Source organism: Nipponia nippon, unplaced genomic scaffold (assembly GCF_047370975.1).
Source record: "Nipponia nippon isolate SJK-2023a ecotype South Korea unplaced genomic scaffold, ASM4737097v1 scaffold_3, whole genome shotgun sequence".
NCBI classification, from domain to species: Eukaryota; Metazoa; Chordata; class Aves; order Pelecaniformes; family Threskiornithidae; genus Nipponia; species Nipponia nippon.
In genome coordinates this window covers 72736297-72758762 of record NW_028262347.1, presented here as the reverse complement: position 1 = coordinate 72758762, position 22466 = coordinate 72736297, and the positions used below count along the sequence as shown (strand labels likewise).

The window sequence follows — 22466 nt, the reverse complement described above, 5'->3', positions numbered from 1 at the left end:
ACAGTTAAGTATGATTCATAAAAGAATCAAAAGTTTATGGATAATGAAACTACACCTACACTACATGAAATGTACATGTTACAAGGAATTTTAAATTACATATTACAGAGCTTCTTGCTTCTTTCTCTTGATCAGCTGATATAGCTGCTTTCAAAAAAAATCAGGCTACAGTGAGCGACTGAATTTCACTGGAGTGACAGGCCCTGTGTTTAGTATGATTATTTTTGGTTGGTTTTGCATCATGATGTTGTCTGGCACACTTGTGATCAACTCCTTGATAAATAGCTTTGCCAAAACAAATAATTTTCATGTACGCTTCATTAATTTAAAACTGGTTTTCAGTCAGGTATAAGGCTGTATGATAAGTTAGTGAAACTGGATTTTCCAACTACTTAGGTGCACATTTCACTCATTTTGGAGAAGTTCAACCCTTCAGACTGAAAGTGCAGACAAGTTTCCCAATACACCAAACAATTTCTAAGATAGAACTCATTCAATTTTCTGTAAATTACTGTAAAATGATGCTATATTACTATAAGCAAATCTCAACCAGACAGTAAAGAAATTTGATAAACTTAACAGCTTCTAAACTAAAGTAGCACCACATTTTCATTTCCCTCTTAAGAAACAGCCACATTTGTTTTAGGATTGGATGCTACGTATTGCACCAAGTGTGATGGTTGGAGGATGCATCTATTAGGCTATGAAACTGTCAGTTTTTGCAAGCTTCCTTGATGTACTTGCATTAGACTGCATCCACTTGTGAAGCCCACCATCCTCCGCCCTGAGGCTGGGGAAAAACCTAGAAGAGGATGAATAACCCTGTACCAAGTCCTTAAACTTTAGTAACAGTCCAGTCAACAGGAGGCATTTCAGACACAGAGCCCAAAGGCTGCAAACCAGGGCAAACCAGTTTCAATAACTGGAACTCACTGGAAGCAGGACTCCCTGTGAATGATACTGGGATTTGTTCTGCTGAGCAACCTAGTCAGGGTCACTTGGCCATTTAAAAAAAAAAAAAAATTGCATCAGAAGCAGGAAGTTGACAGGAGGAATTAGAGAATCAAAGAAAAAGAAAATCCATTAGAGAAATACATACTCTGACCTTATTGCTTCATGTAGATCTTGTCTAGTCCTAATTAAATGTCATCATATTAGAAACTTGCAAGAATCTGTATTACATATCTCTATTACATATCTCAGCTGTATCGTGTCTGTGACAGAAAACCATAATGCTCAAAAGGTGGAAAAATCTTCAGAAACATGCACATAAGGTGAGGGAAAGGCTTGAATCACAAAGTTCATTGTCTTTACAATAGCAAAGAGGCTAGTCATAATTGTTGAATAGACACTACCGGAGCTGGTCTAGCATGAGGGAAGCTTAAGAGTAAATAAGTCAAAGAACAAGTGTGCTGATGAATGTCCTACAGGTGAGGCAAAGAATGAGAGTGGCTTTACTTTAGTCAAGATACTAATTATTGGTAACATAACATGAAGTTTTAGACATATTTAAATCTGAAAGGAATAGTTTCCTCAAGTCCTCGAATATAAAGAAGCACTTAGAAAAAAAAATACAAGACATCCCGCAGATACCCTCATTTAACAAAGCAGCCCCTCCTGAAGCATGTGACCACTGCGGGGGGGGGGGGGGGGGGCAAACTATTTGCAAGTCCTAGGTTTTCTTTAATTGTTGATGAATGCCTGATTTCAAGCAAACCCTCACTGTTGCACATTATTTCTCATCTCATTCACCTGCTGCAGTTTTCACAAAACAAAAAACCAAACCAAAACAAAGAACCCACAAAACACCCACAGGTTATGCTGATGAGAACAAATTATTGCCATTTTTTCTACTATATTAATATCCCCTCCAAAACCAAACAAGATGCTATTTTGATGTTTGTTATGGGAATGGTGCTGCTACAAGGATTTCCATACATTTTCCTTCTGGCTCCAAAACAATTTTCCTGGAATCAGCACAATACAGACACAACACTACTGATACTCTTATTTCACAGGAATCAACTGCCACATCTAAAACCAGATGATTAAATACTTGGACATAGATAAAGAAAAATCTGAGAGAAATCTTTCCATTCTTTTAATGAATGCATGTTTTAAAAATAAAAAGTAATATTGAGAGCAGACATTCACCTCAAAGTAGATTGGCTACTATTGTGAGTCAAGCAAAAAATATTGATCCAGATAATGTTTTCCAGGTGTTGAAGCAAATGCAAAAGACTATCTTCTCAAGCATTGACAGTGCTATGGACAGGCTGAGTAACTTCTGTACATTTTTGAAAACAAGGTTTAACATGACTGAGATTAAAATACATGCAAAGAAGTATTTTGGGGAGTGAATCTCTGTTCTGTCAGGGCAAAGCAATGGATATTTGTTTTCAACAACTAGAGTTTAGAAACTGTAACTCATACGTGATGTCAAAATGCAAATTAGTCTCTGATTATCTGAAAAGCAGGGGAAAAAAGTCTAACTCTACAGAGCTAAAAGTATACCAAAAATAGAATTATTTGAAAAAGTGAGCAGCAGCCATTAATTAAATTGCATAGGCTAGTGATAGATGAGCTCTCTGTGCCTAAAACATTCCCAAATATTCCAAATTACATGAGAAGTTCAATAATGAAAACAAATTAGCTTTCTTGCAACTATCTTGACAGACGACTATTCTTTGCTGGAAGCAGAGACATTGCAGGCAGCCAGGTAAATCACAGAAACAATGCTGCCATGGTCAGGCACTGTCAGGAGCCCGAATATTCTGATAAAAAGCAGGTAAGCCACAAACAATTATTCCCTCTCTGCAAACGTTTAGCTTTTTACCACTTCTTTTTAAAAATAATTATCCAAATTAAAATGAAATCTTTGCTGTTTTATGTAAGTTCTGAAGACTCAAAATCTGTGGTTACTGTGGTCAGCATTTCTTGGTGCAGAAGTATTTGTAAATGAAGTGTTTAAAAATATATTTTGCTACATTGAAATTATTTTAATTGTGAAAATAATTACATATTTAATAGTTCAGGTTGCATATGGTTCTTTTTACGTTTATTTTGGTTACACTGACTCACAAATTGGTAAATTCATGTTGTTTGTTAAAATATTTAATTATCAAAAGTTATAATTGGTGATATACAGTGTAAATAACCAAAAATTAGGATTTTAATTTGGTTATTTATTTCTGCTGAAAAAACAAAACCCAAACCAAAACAACCCAACACATAACGATGTAAAAATCCTTCCTGACAATTTGCTGTCCAGATTATATCAATCGCAATGTCAGCCTTACAGTTGTTTATTTACACTAGGTTCAAATACGCTCCACTGAGACTGAGTAATATCTTGGTTCTCCAATATTTCAATTAATTTGCAAAACTTGAAAACGTGTGTTTAGCTACCATAAGTTGAACTCTTAAACTAGATGCCTATAATAATATGCATACAGGTAAAGCAGTGAAGGCAAAAACTGAAAATCTATAAGAAATAATATACTACTTTGATTCATCTTAACTGGGTTTATAGATGACATAACAAAACTATGCTCTGAAAGACCCCTTGAGGTACTATTAATGCTAATCCTAAAGCACACAATAAAATGTTACCAAAGAGAAAAAAAAAGTGGGGTTCTTTTGTCAACTCCATTTTCTGCTTACATTACAGTAGACCAGAAGCAATCCCCACTTTAAAACACAGAACCAAATCCTGATGAATTTTAGGAATACCTGGATTTTTTTTTCCATCCTTTTTCCATAATATGCCAAATTAAAAGCTTGGAGCCACTACCACTAGACTGTGCAACCTATTCAATTCTGATCTGAACTAATGTTTAACTTGCCATTATGAAGACCATACCTTCCAGAAATGTGTAATTATCCTGATATTAAGAAAAGAAATAAAATCATGTCTCCATTTTTAAGCTACATAACAGGAAATTGCTAGGGGCTTGTCCACCATTAGTTTGATTTTCCCTTCATCCAGGAACACTCTTGATTGCCCTAGTGCATGGACCGTGTTTAATCACACCTTTTCACACAAGCACATTTACAAGCTAATCATTTTCGCAAGTGCCTCACTGGTGAGATTCACGATATCAAGTCAGTGATGAACGCTGAACTTCCAAGAAGAAAGGGCTATGGCACATTATCTGACTGTCAGTAGCCTGAAGTTTCTTTATTCTTTGTTCAGAAAGTATTTGCAAAATCACAATTTAAAACCTCAGTCCTAGTTCCTATTCTATCCAAAGAATGTCACTCTTCCCTAGCTAAAAAATACATCCTGCTCATTCCAGTGGCTTGGTGCTCTCACCTCCAGCAGAGAAGCAAGAGCAGGATGTAACAGGCATAGCCACTGCTTTGCAGGTTCCAGACCAGGGCACTTCAAATTACAGTATTAGCATAAAACTGGAAATTAGGTACCCTGGAAGCAACTTGTCTCATTACTGCACAGTGACAATTAGAGCAGCTTCAAAGCTACAGGTAGGGCTTGAAGTTGCCTGCTGCTGTCAGTAAAAGGCTGGGTCATTGCCACCCCCCAGCAATCATCGTCCCTGTGCACCAGCCAGCTTCACACAGGCCAACAGTAAACATGGTATTAATGCATAGGTACTGAAAGAGCAATATACAAAAACAACAACAGCTGACTAGAGAAAAGGAAGTGAAATCCTTTATTGGGGGGCAGAAGAAAGGAAACTTATTTCTGAAATGCTCAAAACAGGTGCATTTTACAAAGCTTTAAATGTTTTCACTTTTTCCTATGTGCAACTGCAGCTGAAGACGCTTTGAAGATGGTTTTTCTATTAAATATCCTGAAAGTCATTTTCAAAGAAAGGCATAATGATCATTCTTAATGTTTACAGTGCACATGCACATATTAAAAATATAGGAAGACATAACAGAATCTCCTAAAAATGCTGATATCAATGTACTTTCACAGGAAATTCTGCTTAAAAATTGATATTTCTGTACAATTTTATTAAAACTAATGCGGTGTTTTACACTCTGAATGAGCAATCACTTCATATTTGACTCATTTTCAGTTGTCTGTCTGTAGTGTATTGTTATTTATTCAACCTGGATGGCTTAATTTAAAACTTATTTTCAATTAAGCACAATTTAAAACTACGTATTCATGCTGTTAATCAAAAGAAAAAGATATGACAAAGACAACTAGCCTAACAACCCCATAAAATGGATACAATTTACAAACACAGCAACAATCTTTAATTCAGCAATTTCAAGGTTAAGAAACTTGGAAGCCTAGTTTTCTTCTAAAAAGCATGAAACTTTGGCTTTCAAACAACTGTTTTTGGAGTCCACCATTATTGACAACTCTTATCCACTGCAGAGTGTTATGGCTTAAGGAACATGCAACAGCACTTGCTTAGTCTTTCATTCATGTATAGTACCTTCTTTTTTATATATATAGAAATAGAAACCTTCAGAGACATTTGTATAAGAGGCAGTTTTCTCGCAGTCAGATGAATAAAACTGAGAAAAAGGAGGAATGTATTTACTTAAGGAGTAGCAGTAGCACAACACTGAGTTCCGACTCTTCCACTTGACTCATCTTGAGAGGCTGGGTGTATTGCCACTGATGTTTAGTTAGCATATATTTGTAGAAGCACCAAGTTAGTGTTGCAGTATTGGAAATATATGCAAATTCCCAAAGACTGTTTATGTACTTGATCTGTATACTTTAGTAGCCAGAAGTATTTTTAAAAACCTTCTTGTACTTATTTGTATAAATGACATAATTTTCATTTCTGTTGACACAGTAGGACACGCAGCAGGTAACCTATTTACAGTGTAGTCCAATTACAATAAATTCAATATCTTAGTATAAGCTATGGAAAGTTCATTGTATAGTCTGCATATCCAAATTATGGGCATGAGAACACCAAAATACTAATTTTGTAGGTCTAGGTCTGTCCAGCTGAAATTTAAATATTTATTTGAAACAAACAAAAAAGGACACCACCACCAATAATAATGGTAAGACAGCTGTAATCTTCCTTATCATCATAACTGGTAGAAAGTGGTTTACAGTTTGACAGGTATCTGCCAAGAATAAAGTCCAATTTGTCATTTTAAAAACAGACACAGTAAAGACTCTTCCCAGTACATGGAACCTGAGAAAGTAAATCATAATTTATATTGGTCAAATGGATATACTGATTTTTTTGATTGGAAAAGAACAACAATTTTTATTAGTGGACTAAATGCTTCAAGATTTCTTTATTAAGAAAAAATTAATGTCACAGAAAAGCAAATAAGATCAGGATGCACCTGAATGATTTTTTTATAATCTAAGAGTATCCCTCTTCTGATTACTAAACTTCTCTTGCTTTTTGCTATGCTAAGCTTTGTTCCATCTAAAAGTTCCAGCTCCAAGCTTGCCTCACTACCTTCTGTATCTTTCTGCAGCTTTCTATGTCCAGAGCCTCAGCAACACATTGTCCATCAGTGTTCCTCACTTCCTTCCTGCTTTGCTGGAGAGGGCACACCCAACCCACACAACCAGAGCTCTTAAAGCCCATTCAAATCTCAAAGTATAATAAAGTTAAATGAGAAACAGACTAGAAATTTGGATCCATAGGGGTTTTGAATGCTCCCTAGATTCAAGTGCTTTAAGGCTAAGATCAATATAGATGCAAGAGTTGCCTTAGAATCAGGAAACAAGCAAACGAATGAAAACTGACAAACAACCCACAAGTTCTTTTTCAGAAAGAGCAATGCCCTGAGCCAGTTTAGTTAAAACCAAATCCCCTCTCTGTCACTCAGAGGCAAAATTTCTGTGGGATGTAGTATACAAAGTTTCACCCACTTACATTACTGGACAATCTGCTGTGGCATCTGTATGTCATGTGAGCTCAGAGGAGATCTTCAGCCACACACAAATCAGGTTGCCTACCAGGCACTTGACATGAACTGAAGCAAGTGTCATACTGTAGGGTATTCTCACTTTGCCATATACTTGTCACATCCACCTTTTACCTTTTGTCCTACACTTCGCTTATGAGGTCTTCTAGGCTGGGAGCATTTTTTTTTTTGCCTGCATGAGAACTCGCGTAATGGGGCTTCATCTTCTAGATTTTACTTTAGTTCGTATTAGAAGCAACTTTAGATGAAACTAATACAACTGTAGCAAACTCATAAAGCAAGCTCACCTCAGAACATGGAATAGATTCCAAGAAAACAGATAACATAAAAGCAACTTTCCTGGGAACCACTTTGTCTCTAGAATGTCTGCCTCAAAATGAAGAGGTATTTCAACAGGTCAGCAATAAGGGGAAAAGCATATGGAAACTTTCATCTACATGTATCAAAACAACATGCATAAGGACACAGACTCATGGCTTCCCTGAAGAAATACCTAAAGAAGATATATGAAGCAAAGCATGAGAAGAAAGGACGACCAAGACGACTGACCACAAATTAACCTTTTCTTCTTCCTCCTGAAGAATAGCAACATGACTGAAGTGTGACCAGAAATCTCGATGTAGCATTGCTTTCTTGAGATTACTTTGAACAGGAAACACCTTTGTTAGCTTGGCACAGCAAATGCAAATCAACTCTGATTCAGTCTCCAAAGGACACATTCTTAATGACTAGATTTAGCTAAAGCCACATGTCTCAGTTGCAAAGATTTCAATAATTCTTAGTTTGTTCACCTGCTTGAGACTAACAGTCTTCTCCTGCTTACTCTACTTCACTCACCCAGGGATTTCCACCCACCATGTACATATCAACAATATGCAATTGTGGACATATTACAGCAACTACCGCATACTCTTAAAGCTGCAGAAACCAAAATACTTCGGATATTTCAACCTGAGTTTATAGTTGTTAAATGACAATGCCAAGATTACACTCAAAATAACCCAAAGCTTTCAAAGCCTAATCAGAGACTTTAGGAGTTCCCTGTGGCTGTTTTCTCAAGCTTTCTTTTTATGTGGCTTGCAACACCTCCTGACCAATTATCAAGTTATATTATCAACTGCTAATCTGTAAAACCTCTTGAGACTTCTATGTAACTCCAAGTTACATCCAGGCAGTACATTTTGATCCATCTTCCCCCAGCCCAAGTGAAGGTTCAGTCCTGTACTTAGAGAAGTAACTTTTTGTCTACCAAATATTTGGGTTAGTAAAGGTAATACTGAAAATGTTGTGCTTCCATGTACGCTTAACACACAAAGCAGAAGACCCCTTCTAATTGTTGAGTTTTGTTTTCTTTTTTTTAAAAAAAAAAAAAAAAAAAAAGAAAGGGACCAGAATGCCTTCCAAGAATGCTTTTTGTCCAAGCTGTCCTCTGCCAAGGTCTCTGCTGACACAACAGTGCTGTTGCTATCGTCAAGATAACATTGTTCTCATTAAGTATGAAAAAGACCATCATTTCTGATGTAAAGAAAGTATTCTCAATACTACATTTAGAAAAAAAATAGAGCAAATATAATAGCAGCCATATTAGTTTAGGCTAAAGGTCCATTTAAACATGGATCCTGCAGCAAGCAGCAGCCATAAGCAGCTGAAGAAAGAACAAGGAAAGTCTATATGATACTTTTACTGAGTATCTTCCTATCTCTGACTGTTTCAGCTCGGGTTATTCCCTGAACCTGATGTGATTTATGTAAGTCTTCTAGATACTTATGCAGTCTTCCCTTGACACAAAAATGTCTCACACCCACATCATCAAGGAGTTCCACAGGTCTGCTCTCAGTTTCCTGAGGAACCACCCCATTTTGTTTTAAGCTGATCTCCTATTAGGTCCACTCAATTGCAAGGGATGGTAAACCACCCATATCTATCAACTGTCTTGATACCACTGTCAACCTCTAGGCTATGTCTTAGAAAGTGTGCCTTTTTCAGGGTGGAGAAACTCAGATTACTCAGTCATTCTTCATGCAGATGCTGTGTAATCAATCATCCCTGATGCCCTTTTTGAACCCACTCCAGTTCTATGATGCCCCTTTTGATATGAAGGAAAAGAAATGTACTCATTACTCAAAAGTGTGGATGAACCATGCATTTACATGTTGGCACAGTGATGTCTTCCATTTTGGTCAACAACAAGAAGTGAGAGGAAAAGCAGAAGCTTGAAGAATTAAAAGAGCATACGAAGCAGGATAGAGGTAGAAATAGAGCCACAGATCCCAGCTTCCAGTCTAGTACTATAAGCACTACAGTAAACCAAGCAAGCCCCTCCTTGGTTTCTAGTGTTTTCATAATTCTTGAAAACAATTATGCATTAGTTCCTGAGTTCTTCTTGAAAAGAGAAAGAGAAGGAAAGCTCTTTTGCAAGAGAAGCTTAAATGCTTGGATTACCCCAGATGAAACATTCAGATAAATGTGACTTTTTTTATTGAAACGCATTGTTTTGGAGCAAGGTGTTTTTGTTAAACAGGACTCTGAGGCCATGGGAAATTCATCCACCTACTGAAAAATCAAATCATGTGTTGTGGTACCTCAGGCAACACGGCTCTGTTTCAACAAGCCATGAATTTTGCTTTCTTAATGGGATTCTTTGCTGCCTGAAGGAAGTCTTATCAGTAAGGAAAACGCACACACAGACAACAAAAGGTCCAAGCAGTCAGGTTTAACAAGTCAAAATGGAAAAAAATACCATCCACCATCTTCCCTTTTATTGCTGGTTTCCAAACCTACTCCAGACTACTGGAGGTAATTTACTTCAGTTTACTATAAAAACACAGCTTGTCAAAGACATTTAATCATATACACATGGATTAGAGACTTTCTGGTTGAGCTAAATCAACAAGCAGATACTTACACAAGGAGCACAGAAAGGAGTTTCTGGTGACCTTGGATTCCTGCAGCATCTATTTGAATCTATTGGGCAGAATACCTTGTATATAAGTGTATTGAACAGCTTATATCTAAAGACTGGTGAAACAGTTGGACAAAGCCCTTTCATCCAGGTCATTAGGTCCTGGCTCACACTGAACAGGAGCATGCACCTCACAATGAGTAACTCACAAGTATTTATGGGATCAGCAATCAGATGAGTGTTCCAGGAATGTATGCCATGTTAATAAACATTATGTCAACTCAATTTGAAGTTTCACAGAGGTTGTAAAGAATTAACAAAATATCTGTCTATTGTCTGGAAGCAAGGAACAAACTAATACTAGTCATTAACACTATGCAAGTACAAAATACACACTGCCTCAGTCAGGCTAGTGAAGGAGCCCAGAATCAATATAGTATCACTACTGTGATGCCCAAACAATGGATTATGTTTATTTCCAAAGGACAACATTAAACCAAAATTCAAGCCAAGCACACCGTCATATGGAGTTGGAATAAGTTTGGAAAAAAACTAGCTGTCAGCAGTAATTAAAATTCTGCCTATAGTCAAGAGAAAAAGTAGGACCAGCAAGCATGCAAGTTGCTACAGGCCCATTTAAAGAACAACCCTAGCTCTAGAAGCATTTTTGAGAAACAGAGGAGGAAAAAGGATTATGAATAGAGTTTAAAGATAAGACAAATGAAAACAGAAGGCTTAAATTATTGTCCTCAAATCCATGGCAGACCCAAGAATGGAAGCCAAAATTCTTTTTCCTCCAGGTTTTTCCTCTAATAAGATATCATTTTTAGAAATATACATTGTTTTATGAATTGCACCAAATTACTATCCAGTATGTCCTACAGAAGTGAATTATTAATCTGAAACACCTTGAGAGCTAGCATACTCTTATGATTTCCAGTAAGTTTCAGTACATTTCTTGCATTTAAATATACAACAATCGCTACCTAGTAAAATGGTAGGGACTTCAGTTTACCATATTTAATGAAACACACACACACACATTCCACACTAAAATTCTTGTTATAAGTAAAATAGGAACTACCTATATTATTAAAGTTCACAGAACACTGTTTCCCATTGCTTACAGCATTACTAAACTAACTATTCTGGTTGAAAGTTTCCAGGCTCATTTTCTGCCTCCGACTAATTTTTTGTTTCAGTTAAATGGAAGGGAAGATGTAAGGCTTCAGCCAAAACAGTCCAATCATTGCTAAAAACTAGAGCAGAAGAAATTGAGACTACCTACTCTTTATAAAAACAATTTACTTACCTTTTTCCAAGAAAGAGAGAATGTTCTTATGCTTGAGAGCAGCAATTCTGACACTGAAAGAGAACAGCTATTTACATTGCTCTTTTATTCATCCTCTGAAAATTCACCAAATGTGGCCAGGTTATAGCAATTTAAAAATTCACGGTTAACACAAGCTCAAAAGGCATTTGTTTCATTTTACTAAATCAGCTTCTTGAAGACTCACTCTCCCCTAGGTATTTTCCAGGTGCAGGCACACAAATGCACTGCTGCTGATGGACTAAGCTTTATTCACCTCACCTGAAAGCTCTGGATCTTTGGTAACCACTTTGTTGCACCTCAGAGCCTGATTTGATTGCTGAGTCAAACCTGCTATAAGTAGAGAGGAATCAAAATGGAGACAAAGGGATGAAGGCAGGGATTGAGGCTAAAGAGAAAAACAACACCTGGATATTAGGATGTAAATTTAGAAACTAATCAGACCAGGAACGGCTTAGTAGAGAGACTCTGAGACAGAGAAGACTGAGAGTAGTAGTTGTGGGAGAAAATGAAATGAGTTGAAGATGGATGAAGGGAAGTTGGAATTTACTAGATACATAAACTAAGGAACAGTAATAATTCCCAGGTATGGTCATTCATATACAGTAAATATTAATTTAAACTGTAACAGGTACAGATAAAGTCCTTCAGAATGAGCAAGGAAATACAAAGTCTATTTTAAAAGAAAACAGCAAAATCTTGAACAGTTTAAGTTAGCAAAAAGTTATTTTAAGTCATATGTCTGTAAATACTTTGTTATTAAGAGCTATTAAAGCTATAGGACAAATTGAAATGTGAGTGTATATACCAGCTACAAATAAATGTGGGCTATAAATTATTCACTACTAACTGTTAGAAAGAAGAAATTCTGGAACAGCCTTTCAAGTGGAGTAGACATGATAAATAACAACCTATATTTAACATGAGGTTTTGGTAACTGGAGATTGGCATAAGTGACTCTGAAAGGCATACTATTTTCTAGGAGAAAAAAAAAAAATGTGAGGAGTATCAGAATAATACTGAAAAGCAGCAGAAGAGGGGACAAGTAGAGGTGGAGTGGTTAGTGACTTTGTCTAACTGGCATGGCGAAGAGTCAGTTATATGCTACTAATTGCAGTTTGAAAAAGTGTATTTACTTTATGAAGCCAGAGAACAGAGACAGGAATCAGTGAAGAGCAAGGTGGATGCTCATAGCCTCTGGAGAAAGGACTGTGTCATACAGAGATGGAAAGTTTTTTAAGCAGGTGCTCTGACAAGGGAAAGTCTAGATTTCTGTGCTGGATTATGCTGGCTGTAGAGCTGGGCATCCTCCAGAATTAAGACATGAAGGCAAAGCAGAAGGAAAAATAAGACAGTAATTGCATATGATGCTAGAGAGGCATGCAACACCTTCAGAATTTTTCTGGGAGGTTTCTAGGGGAAAGGCAATAAAGTGACATTAAGTCAGACCCAGGACAACTCTGCTGAAGAGCAAAGCAGCAACAGCAGCTGCTGAAACACTCAACTGAAACTGGATCTGACCCCTGCTCTTAAAATCCCAACTCTACCACTGAATTAGTCCAGTGAAAATAAAAATGTGAAGTAGTATAAGTATACATAAAAATATAAATCTTCCAAATGTCTCAGAAGTCAAGCATTCCTTTGTTGAGATAAAGGTTCATTTTTTAATTGTTCTGTGAAAACAGCATCCTCTAGAAAGGTTAATACTTTTTGTTGATGTTAAAATTCATTAATAAATGTATCTGAATCTTTCTAGTTCCATTTTTCACATTATACATCTAGTCTTACTCCGCTACATGAGCGACTCTTATCATGTATTTTTGTGTACGTGTGCATATAGATAGACATGTATGTATATATATTTGGTTTACCACTGGGAACTGGGAATGACTCCAATTTGAAACAAATGAAGTTGTTTTTGTTCCAGAACTATGATAGGAAATATCTTAAACCTAGCAGCTATTGATTTAGATAGCAGCTTTATCTGCTGAATGAATGGAGGAAACGGGAGTGGTTAATAAGTGAGTAAACATGAACTCTGTCCTTAAATCCACAAATAAATACCCTTCCAGCTTTCCATTATCACAAAGCCCTAGAGCATCTCTCAGCTTAACTCTTTTTGTCTTTCGGAGTATTCACATTCAGACAGTTCAATGAAATCAAGGGCACCACATCATGTTTTACCCTAGTCCTTTGTGCTATGTGTCATTTATTAATACCGAAGAGCTCAAAATGGAGTTAGTATTTTACAATACATAAAACCACAAAATTGCCTCCTCTATCAAGCACTTAAAATCTATTCTGGGCAAACAGGATCATCATTTCACTTACAGAAGGACCCCAGCGATCAAGACACTGGCAATGCAGAACAGGACAGACTTTTGATTCAAACGTTGAAGAGGGAGCCAGGGTTGTTGCACAAGAAGTGGGACAAAACATGAAACTGCAAAACAGTGTGGCAAAAACAGACAATGAGAAATGAGCTGAAGTAGAGGAGCCTAAGGAATGGAGGACAGGAGGTAGGAGGCAGAAGGCAGGGACAGCAGAGATGCAGGCAAAGAGATAACTGTGAAGAGCCTTCAGGATGGGGACAAGGAATTCCTGTTTAGTGAAAGAACATAGATGCAACCAGCAAAGGACTACGAGAGAGCTGTGGCAAAGTGTCAATGGGAATAGACCAGTGAAATGTAATCCTTCTGCCGAGGGCACTTGGCAGGAAAAAGAGTCAGATTTGCATATCTATGTTTCTTTTTTAAATTACCAGCACTGTTGGTTCAAAACCCCACCCAGCCTACAGGAAACACTAAACACCTTTCCTTGAGTGTACAAACAGAGCTCAGAAGCTCTGCATGTATACCTACAGTTTTATTAAGGGGAAAGGATCACAGCATTGATTTGGGAAAATACATGTACAGAACAACTGTATATTTCTACAAACATTAAGTAAAACTTTCCCTCTTTTCAGCTGTCATCTGTTACCCAAGAATTTTTGCTAGCTAGCCTGGTGGGCTTGTCCAAAGTCGATCATTCTTTCCATGGCCCTTGATACTGCCTTCCTTCCCTGCTGCACTTCCTTCATGGTTTGATGACAGGTGCTAGTGGAGCCCCTCATTTGGGCATAAATGAGCATCTGCAACTCCTAATGACATTGCTTTCTGATCCAGATTTGAGCTGCTAGGTGGCACTCACTCTTGATGTCATTTGTCATGCACTATGTCACCAGTGTGCTACCCCTGTGCTCCCCTGGTTCAGCCCTAGTGCAATGCCACCTGCCCCAGCTATTGTCTCAGCTGGATGATGGGTATTGCCAGTGCAAAAGTGTAGTGCACACAGTTGCTTTTTCCAGCACACCAAGAGGCAATAGACAGGTTTATTGCATGACTAAAGTGCAGTCAGAGCAATGCATCCTGCCTATGGTGTGTGGTAGTGGCTGCTTTTTGGGTCCAGGTGACTATCAGGAGGCAATGACCTAGAATGCCTCAAATAATGCTTCTCCTTCTGTTCTTGGTTTTTACTACACCGGAGAACCCTAGCTGGTTTCTCTGGTCCTAAAAAAAGAGAAAAGAAGCTTCTTGGGTATTCTCTCTGAGGGAACTTGCTCTGAGTCTTTCTCAGCACAGGTTCTGGAAAGAATCATTTGTTCCTCCTTTGTTTCATTTTTGGAAGCCTTTCTCAGGAGGAATTTCTGTATCAAAGACTCTTTCTCTTCTGGTAGAGGCAAGCCGTCTTGTAACAGAAATTGAAGTCTACGCTGCAAAATATTTTTTAAAAACACTAGAAATTAAAAACAAACAAACAAAATGCCATGCATCTCGCTGTCAGCCTGAGTAAAAGTCCTGCAGTCTTACAGTTACAATTTGGCCATCAGATTCATATGTAGTATGAGATCCAGAAGGAAAAAAAAAAAAAAAACACAACCAAAAAATACCTTTCTTAATTGCCACAAATCCTAAAGGACTGTACTATTGCTGTACCAGGGGTTGGCCTCCCAAATGATTGGGGAGTGAGAAACGAAGAGAAAGGCCATTGTCATGGTTCATAGATGCCTGTACTCTGAGAAGAGCTGTTTTGTGTCTTTGCTGCATACACTTTTTATATTTACTTTTAGGCAGACAGGGAGAACTGTGATAGTTTACATCCTATCTAATCAGGAGCCTCTTCCTGCAGGTACAGCGAGTACTTAGACCATGTAGGGCCTGAAAGCCTTCTTTCTTTCTTATCCTTACATTTTTAGTCATTAGCAATCCAGTCAATATTCATATTCATTTTGCCAAGTGTTTGGTTGGGATTAGGTGGTATCTTGAACTTTTTTGTATACAGATTTTTTTGATTCAGATGATTGTGTCCCATGACCCAGCCTAGCTCTTCAGCAGGGGGCTGCTCTGAATAGTGTATTCGATGGATCTTCATGGATCCTGCATGAAAATTGATTGAAGACCCATGCAGCACGCAGAAGAATTTGGATCTGATTACAACTCATGGGTGGCCAGTTTTCTAGGGAAAGCCAAGTCTAAATCCCAGAACTGAACGAGTTTGGGCTTTAAGGAATTTCAGATTTGGCCATTGCACAGTCTTCTAGAATCCATCGGAAAGGATGTTGACCTTTGCCTGAGTTCTTGCCTTTCACTCTAGAAAGATTTCTCAGCATTTAAATACCAGGTACAAATTTAACCAGAAGAAGCACAGGCAAAGAGAACCCGCAAGTGTAGCTACAGAGACCTCCAGTGTGAAAGCTGAATTTACAATCTGTAATAATGAATGGTTGCTTAATAAACAGCTTATGGAAGGGATCAGACAGAGGCAGCCCAGAACTACTCTGACTATTGGCAAGTTCACAGCACACTAAATGTTAAGTCAAAGGAAACACAATGTTATCTAAAACACACAAAGGGCATGAACTGATATGGATAATGGCAAATAGACTATATAAATAATCCTAAGAAGATGTTATTAAAAGCCAACACTTCTACACAGCCAATGAAAAGTGAGATACAGTGTTGTTTGCCATTCCCTTTCAATTGGACTATAATGTAAACTACTTATTTCCCCACTCCTTCCCTCGACATCGATAGCAGAGGTTTCACCAGGGCAAAGTAGCTTACAAATGATGCTACTTGTCACAGTGTAGTCCTCATTGCTTAGCTGAACCCACACATCTGAGTGCTAACAAGCACTACCTGCCCTACAACGCAACACGTACAACAAGGGAAAATGAGCAGCAAGTTACCCAATACTTCCACTCCAGGCTGCTGGAAGGAGCAGCAGTTCCCATTTTGTGGTGAGGTTTTCTTGGGTGCTCTACCTTTCCTAAACATTTTGAAAAGCAGTATTCTGATACTAACATCTTATTTCTCCTCACGCTTGTCGTCTTGTTATTAGAGAAAATTCTTAGCATGTCCCCCCTATCATTTCTCCCCAAGGAGAAATGTATGCATTGTAGGAGCCAGGTGGAGTTTGGACCCCACTATGTGGGATGCTGTAAAAGAAAGAGAGAGAGAGATTTTTGTCCTAAAGACTTTGCAGAATTTTGTAACATTTTCTCCAACAGCCATAGCAAGAGAAGAGATTCAATCCTTTGCTACTGTTTCTGGAAAACACCAATGAAGCAAGACAAACTGTTCCCCAATTTTCCTTGTCTTTTATGACGTTTCTATGAAACTTGGCTCTCCAGGGTTCAGGTCACATTCACATAAGATATAAAACCCTGGCATTAGTTACCATTTCATAAGTAACTCTCAGTACCATTGACTGGACAAAAATGGATGTACATGTCCCAAGAGAAAAGGTTTCCAGGAATTTAAACAGTCCTTATTCAAAGTCTAATATAGAAGCCTAGGTCTGTTCATTGTCATTCATCCTCTAGAGCAAATATAATGAGCATTACTCTTTTCTTACAGTGACACAAACAAGTATGAATTGACTGACATTAGTAGAGCTACTTCTGATATAAGATTCAAATAAAAGGCAGTCTAAGCTCTTGAAGTATAATAAAGTTCTCCTTATTTTAGGCTAGGACACAGCTACAGTATATCAATTATCATCTGTGATGTGTGAATTTTAACAATGAATATTTACATAAGTGCAGTTCTCCCTCCCATTTTGTGACCGGCACATGGCAACAGTACAGCTAACAGCAAGAGATTAATTTCCTCTTCTCTCACCCAGAAGTCAATTGGTATAGGAAAAAGAAATGCTATATCTACGAGGGCTGTGCGGAGAAGAAAAAGGGCATTTTTTGCTTTTGGTTTGGTGTGTTTTTTTTTTTTTAAAAAAAAACAGCTAAAACAAAAAGCAATTGCTGTTCTGTTCACAGATTTTTATTAATAAACTGCTGCTGATGCTGCTGGCATCTTGCTTCTGTTATTGAGATGAGTCCTTCCAGCTTCCAACTGTGCTGGTGTTTTCTCTTGGGAAGGGATATGGTCTACACGAGTTCCATTAGCCTAAAAGAGAAACATCTGCTTGGAGTATGGAGCAATCTATTGGCCGAGCTTAGCAGTAGGTTAACTGCAGCTGGTCAACTCTGCCCTATCTTGTGTGCATCATGGAGACCAAAATGAATTAACATGTACTGTTTTCTAGTGGATTCTTAAAAGGAGATATGATTCAGATTAAAAAGATGATTATGTTGGCCATTTTCCTTTAATATAGCATTGAGTTACAAGAGTATGTTTTCCAGAAAGACAATACTGGTGAACTATGAAGAAGGAACAGAAAAGTTGTTATTGCTTTTTTTTACTAGACGTGGAATTCTAAGTGACTGCATCCAAAACCAGGCTAGAAAATTACCAGGGTGGGACTACTTGAACATTGTTTTGGCTCTAAAGCATGCCAGTGGCCACTAGTTGTAGCACTGAAAAATAACATTGCCAGTAAATCAAGAAAATTCTGTTCACGTAATTTGGAATTGCCTCCACATCATGAGGTGCTTAATAGGTTCTGTTCCATATAAAAAACCCTATGGCACACTCTCTGCTTCCTATGAAACATTAGTCAGACTTAAACATGTTTTTTCAAGGTGATTCTTTCTAACTTAACAGTAGAGGCAGCCCTTAAAGTACTAGCTACATAGATCCACAATCTTTAATTTCATAATTCACAAATATCTTATTCAATTTTATAACAGTGAAACTCACTAAAAAAACAGCTCTATAAAAAAATTCATTTCTCTGTTACATTGCTTTAATTCCACCAGTTACAGCGGTGTGTACAACCCAGACTGGCAAATCTGATGTTACCTGCTTAACTTAGGTTGTTTTAACATAACTAATTGGCAAACCTTAACAATTCTGGTTATGTCTGTGGTACATTGATAATGTAGGTTGTTTTAATAAGGTTAAAAAAAGGTGGAGAGACAAAAAAAAATCTGCAAGTTTGCTCTGTGCTGGTTATCTGTGTGGCTTATGCTGCAACCCATACAGAGGCATATTTGTTTTGCTACATACGTATGCTTTTATAAGGTGTTTTGGGATTCACTGGTATGGAAAAAAATATTACTACCTGCATGGCTTTTTTCCAAAACTTACAGCAGAAAGAAATTACTTCTGGAGAGCAAATGTGAATTTCCATATACTGCCATCAAAATCCTGATTTTGTTTATATAGAGCTCCAAGGATTTTCTTACTGCTTCCTCCCTGTGGATATAATAGCAGCATGTTATATCAGGCCTGTCATGCACAACTTTCACACCCAAATCAGTCTTCCCTAATTGTGTCAAATGACACAAAGAATATAGTACTAAAAACAAGTTCCCTCTTCTTCTCACCTTGTAAATATTACAGGCCCACTAAGAACAGCAACAGGAGTATAATAAACTAGGAATGCAAATACACACACATTTTACAGAAGAAAGTTTTATATGCAGAAAATTCAATCAAAATAACCTGTTCTAAAAAGACACTTTGTGAGTCAATTCAGTAGAGACAAGAAAAGCTCTCTGATCAGTGGTGGAAGGAAAGACCAGCACTTGCATTCATATTTTTCTTGTTGCTAGTGGTGTCAGGAAGAAAAAGTATCACTATAATATTGGTTTTAAGATTAATTAGTCTATTGCAATTGTCTTAAATGTTACTTCTAGTAGATTGAGAGTCCTAACACCCTCACCATCTGGTCTAAACTCAATATTTGGATGGCTTAGTGCCAGACCCTCAAACAGCTATCAGTTTGCTTGTCAGACTACAAGATATGTTTTATAGTCTTCAATATCAGAACCTCAGTTAAAGCTGTTTTGGATTATATTTCAGGTTCCAGTGCATTTGCTCAGGCTTGTCAGCATCATATTATATACATTCTAGACCCAATTTTCTCATTTGATTCTATCTCTCCTTAAAACATTTTTTCTTTCTTTTATTTTGTCAAGGATACAGATGGTTCCAATTAATATCTGATATAGTTTATCTTAATAAAGCCAGTATACTGCTCTTGAGGAGCTTGCTAACAAACGTATCCTATCACTGTGAGGACTTAGTCCATCTCTTGCCACTCTTGAAGCTTCAAACTATGCCATAGCTGTGTTGGATGATAACCACACCTGTATTTTCCCTGAATTTGTGAATGACTCAAGGCATAAACTTCAGGAGACAGGACATAACTCTGTTCTTTTACCTGTATCAGGAGACTGATATTAGTTCTGAAAAGGATAACTGTAAGCTAAGAGTAAAAAAACAAAAAAGAACCACAGTAGAACTAGTGTATTTTAGTAAAGAAATATGATTTTGCTAGCATTATCTTGGTACAAGGAGACATTTTGTACAGTCCAGCTGGAAGAAGCAACTGCTGTTCTGTAACAAGGGTAACCCTGAAAACACTGAAAACATTTGGAACCAAATTTCCATTGAGTAATGTGGTATTTGAGGTTGGGGTTTGGTTGCCTTTTTTCTTGTCTTCTTCTACAACTCAATCCAACCCATCCAATTCAGTGAATGTCAGATAGGACACTTTCACAGACTACAACAAAAAATGTTTTACCCCTCTAGGGACTCCAGCAATAATGGCCTAATAGTTTTTGCTCAGAATGCACGTAAGCAAACACTGGCTGACAATTTAGATGTTGTCCAAGTGAAAAGTGAGTGAAGGATTCTGTCAAATTCTGTTTGGCTTTATTCTTTTAATATTTTTTTTTAAACTCCTGAGAATCATGAACAGGACATCAAAAGCTACTTTGTAAAACCTCAACAAGGCTACAAGATTTGGCCCAGGTAGAACAGCTTTCATTTCTATCACCAGGCTTTCTATTTGTACTTTCAACTGTGTTTTTCTAGGCCGGATAAAGCATTATTATCCCCATTTTATACAGAAGAAAACTGAGGTGAAGGGCTGTGAAGAGATTTGCCCAAGCCCTCATAGAAAACTGTCTTCAGGACTGAGAACACAGGTGGTAAAACTCAACTTTTCTCCAACAAACATTTCTCTGCTGTTAATAAAATTTTGAAAATTGGCATCATGCACCATTCTTGATCTCATTTCCTGTTGGAAAAACACAGGCAAACCATGCTACTACCAAAAGTTCTTGGAAAATTAATAAAACCATTAATCAAATAAACTTCTGAAAAATAAACCGAGAAAAATCCTAGGAAGATTAAAGAAGCATGAATTTGCGGGGAAAAAAAGTTCTGAGAACAGTAGGTGCTTTTCGGTTTTGCAGCAAATTGTTTATAACCAGAAATCGAACTGCTGTTGAACATCATAGAATATTATTATTGGATGCTGGATGCTGTGCTCACACTCATTGGATGGCATGGTCTGGCAGGCAGGTCTACACAGCAGCCAGACAGTGTCAGTGCAGCACGGATGCTAGCAAACTTGAGCATGAGTAGAGCGCAGAGTTGTTCAAGTACTCCCAGAGACACGTGCCACCCACACTGGGGTGCAAATCATACTAGTCTTGTGTGAAGCACCTAGACCCAAGCAAGCTTGGGAACACTGTTGCATGCTGGAGTCACCTTGACTGCAGAGTAGGCATACAGGGTAAGAGGGCCGCAGGAGTCAGCTTGATGACAATGACTTGGAGAACTTGAGAAGCAGGATTATTGGGTCTATCTAGGAGGCCATTCTGAAGTGGCCTGTGAAAACATGAGGCACACTTCACTTGGGATAATGTTAGAAGTGTGGGTGGCATTGCCCACTGAATTTTTTCATAGCTTGTGTTGCATTAAGCTGTTCGTTTATAAACATCACAGTTAGACAATAAAAATTTTGAAAAAGAGGTTTATATGTAGATGAGTACTTGTATTGCTAGCACCAAAGAAAATAAGCTTTAATTTCTGTAAGAGTAGGGTCTGGCACCTAGAAATCCTGCACACAAATGGAACATAAAATCCATGGCCTGTCAAGTCCAAAACTATTTCTTGCCAAGATGCTTAAGCTTCATGAAAAAACCACCATTTTTAAAAGGTGCGTTCAAACACAAATATTTCAATGATTATCCTAGTATCCAATGGACTGAATATTTTTGAAACTCACACCACTTACTTCAATGCTATGTTTGTCATTCTAGTGCCTTAAATTTTATACATTTTTGCAATATCATAGGATTTCTGCACTCAGACTGCTTAAAATTTAGAGAGATATACCTTTTCTTCTTCAGCTAAATATCACAGATTCCATTGGTGCATAAATATTATAAAAACACACACTGCATAAACACAAGTAGGCAGGATACACCCAAAATAAAACTGTTACTTCCTGATCATAAAATATCACAAAAGGCAAAGGATGAATGTAAAAAGTGGACTATGTAGTGGTAATGACAACATTTATTGGAGATTCCTCACTCTCATATTGATTACCATTTTGATCTCATGAGTAGTCTCAGGAATTCAATGCATTTTAATTAATTATGAGGCAAAATATATTCATGTGACTCACAGTATTTTGCCCCAAGGATGTGAGGCAAAATACAGCTAAGTCAGTGGAAAGATTGCAGTTGACTTTAATGAGCTTTGGACTGGGTCCATAGCATGTGATGCATATTCACCAACGTCAGCCAACTTCAGTCAACTTTGTAAACACTCTTTGTCTTTGGAGGAGTTGTAGACCTAAATCTAAAAAATGCTTCTGATTAATATAAAAGATGAAGACCTTCCTGAATTGCATGCCAACAAAAGACACATGCACAAAAAAACTGAAAGAGGTTTTGAGTTTTCAGCTACCCAATGTCTTGGGAGACCTGCAAGGTTCCTAAGTGATAGCTGCCATCAAGGAACACAATAAAAATGTTTTACTCTAGCAATTCTGTGTGACACATGAACCCTCTCTTTTAACAGGCGTCCCCTGAAGATGAAGTAGTTCTTTTGCTGTTTATTCACAGTCAGTCCAGCTTCCAAATGAAAATATGATTGTTAGGAT

General features: G+C 37.6%; 1 long non-coding RNA gene across 1 annotated transcript in view; it reads right to left on the bottom strand.

Annotated features, from left to right (window-relative positions):
- The window catches only part of LOC148054698 (uncharacterized), a 28276-nt gene extending 17033 nt beyond the window's left edge, over nucleotides 1-11243 (bottom strand). Inside the window, exon 1 of the long non-coding RNA XR_015706534.1 lies at nucleotides 11103-11243. This is a non-coding gene — a long non-coding RNA (uncharacterized LOC148054698). The remainder of the gene's footprint in view (nucleotides 1-11102) is intronic.
- Between the last annotated feature and the right edge of the window lie 11223 nt (nucleotides 11244-22466).